Here is a 2,991-nt window from a genome sequence, read left to right as displayed (position 1 = left end):
TTCAAGGTAGTCCTAATATGGTTACCTTAAAAGATATTCCATACGTGGCAATGTATTGCCCATGTGCACATTTAATCCTAATGAAGAATTTAGTACTTCCTCAAGATGTTTCTGATAGGAGATAATGGAATCCTGGAACTAAATCCTAGAATAGGAATCAACGTGCTGCTCCTGATCACAGTCACATGATGTCACAGAGTGGCTTGCCTTTGTCTGATACTAATTTCAAGATGATCACATAAACTGAGCTTCGCCACAAGCTTTATTTGTGTAAACAAGATGAAGTGTCTTCCCTAAACACTACTATCACCCCAACCACACTGATGATAAGTTTCTAGTGAAAGAGACAATGGTCACTTTTCTGCTTTGCTCTATTAAGATTTTTTTCCAAAGCATCAAGTTCACTCTAGAAAATCACATTATGAAAGGATGCCAGCACCTCAGAACATTTTTCATCATGAACCACAGTAAGAGATAAGTTTTACTTCACAATCTTCAGTCTGAAAAGTTGAAAATCAGCATTTCCATTCTACTAAATTGTATTCATTCTGTCCTGTTTTTTGTTATTTATTCGTAACTTTTATTTTTTCAATGTTTCACCATGTTTCTTTTTATATTTTTCATTTATGTCATGATCCACCATGAATATAGGCCATATTCTGAAAAACGCTGAAAACTTGTAATGACTATAATTACTCAGTGATTATAAGAATTATCAACATTATCACCATTATTAACATTACTACCATGAAATAATCTAGTTACCTGTATGTCTTACTAAAGGATGGTAAAGATTACTTAGCATAGACTTACTATATCACGTAGGAAATAGTGGTCCCAAATATCAGGGCAATAGTGAGGGCTATACATGCAATTGTAATTACTTTAACAAGAGCAGGTCTATGAGGAATCCATGCTAAAAATAGAAAGAAAAGAAGTTTTCATAAACTCTCATTTTTAGCTGTGACTATCAGTTATTAGGGCTTCCTTGATAACTCAGTTGGTAAAAAATCCACCTGCAATACAGGAGACCCTGGTTCAATTCCTGGATTGAGAAGATCCCCTGGAGAAGGGAAGGGCTACCCACTCCAGTATTCTGGCCTGGAGAATTCCATGGACTGCATAGTCCACGGGGTCGCAAAGAGTCAGACTTAGCGACGTAGTCGGTCGCTGACTAGGCGACTTTCGTAGGTGGTGCCAGTGGTAAAGCACCCACCTGGCAATGTAGGAGACATAAAGAAACTTGAGTTCAATCCTTGGATCGGGAAGATACCCTGGAGGAGGGCATGACAACCCACTCCAATATTCTTGCCTGGAGAATCCCATGGACAGAGAAGCCTGGCAGGCTACAGTCCACAGGGTCGCACAGAATTAGACACGTCTAGTCAAGGCTATGGTTTTTCCTGTGGTCATGTATGGATGTGAGAGTTGGACTGTGAAGAAGGCGGAGCGCCGAAGAATTGATGCTTTTGAACTGTGGTGTTGGAGAAGACTCTTGAGAGTCCCTTGGACTGCAAGGAGATCCAACCAGTCCATTCTGAAGATCAGCCCTGGGATTTCTTTGCAAGGAATGATGCTAAAGCTGAAACTCCAGTACTTTGGCCACTTCATGCGAAGAGTTGACTCACTGGAAAAGACGCTGATGCTGGGAGGGATTGGGGGCAGGAGGAGAAGGGGACGACAGAGGATGAGATGGCTGGATGGCATCACTGACTCGATGGACGAGAGTCTGAGTGAACTCCGGGAGATGGTGATGGACAGGGAGGCCTGGCGTGCTGTGATTCATGGGGTCGCAAAGAGTCGGACACGACTGAGCAACTGATCTGATCTGATCTGATCTGATCTCATCTGAAGCGACTTAACACATATACATGTATCAGTTAATATATTTGTTAATCATATTGTTTTAGGGGAATAGGAGAGAAAATCAGAAATAACATTAAAAATAAAAATTCTTAATTTACAAGAAAACCATGCAAGCTAGATTGCACAGCCTGTGTGAACAAGTATAATTTGAATTCCCACCTAAACCCTGACTCCTTTTTTTCATCTGTCTCCTGTCTTTGGCCAAAGCCATTTCTTATGAGACTGGTCCCTGATGTATAGCAGAGACTGCCACTGATATAGCTGAAAGGAGAGTGGCCTTAGTTTTACAACTCAAGTGTTGCCGGATAGTCTTAGGTTGTACAGTGCTGTTTTTAAATAAAACAGGCTATTACAGGGCAATTCGAGATCTAATCCCACAAACCTGCATTCCAGGGATTGGTGTTTAGGCCCACTGAATATCCTATAAAACCAAGGGTGGTCCTCGCAGGCTCACTCTTCTCTTCATCTGAAATGAAAATAAACAAACAGAGCTACTTCGGGTACAAACTGAACAAAGGCGCGACTGACTAAGTACATTACTCAGCCGTTTGTGAAATCTGACAAACTGAGGTGCTCCTCCTCGTCTCACACGGAGCACTCCCTCACTTTCTTTCCCTTCCCTGGCTCAACAACTGAGCTGAGAAACTCTTTGAGACTGGCACCTCAACGTGAAGTCAGCTTGACATAAAGAAAAGAACCTGGACTATGAAAATGCTCACAGATTAAATGCTTAAGCTTTCAGTTCACGCGCTCAGTTGTGTCCGACTCTTTGCAACCTCATGGACTGCAGCACGCCAAGATTCCCTGTCCATCACCAACCCCCGGAGCTTACTCAAACTCATGCCCATTGAGTCGGTGATGCCATCCAACCATCTCATGCTCTGATGTCCCCGTCTCCTCCCATCTTCAATCTTTCCCAGCATCACGGTCTTTTTAAATGAGTAAGTTCTTTGCATCAGGTGGCCAAAGTATTGGAGGTTCAGCTTCAGCATCAGTCCTTCCAATGAATACGCAGATGTTCATTGAATGATTCTCTCGATTTTTCTGTACATTTTCAGGTTTTCATAATGAAATACTGATGTGGGGGATATGGGTTACAGATGGTTTCAAAACCGTGACTACTGA

This window comes from Bos indicus x Bos taurus, chromosome 18, assembly GCF_003369695.1.
Source record: "Bos indicus x Bos taurus breed Angus x Brahman F1 hybrid chromosome 18, Bos_hybrid_MaternalHap_v2.0, whole genome shotgun sequence".
Lineage (NCBI taxonomy): Eukaryota > Metazoa > Chordata > Mammalia > Artiodactyla > Bovidae > Bos > Bos indicus x Bos taurus.
The sequence above is the reverse complement of the archived record's forward strand: the minus strand, read 5'-3'. Positions refer to the sequence as shown.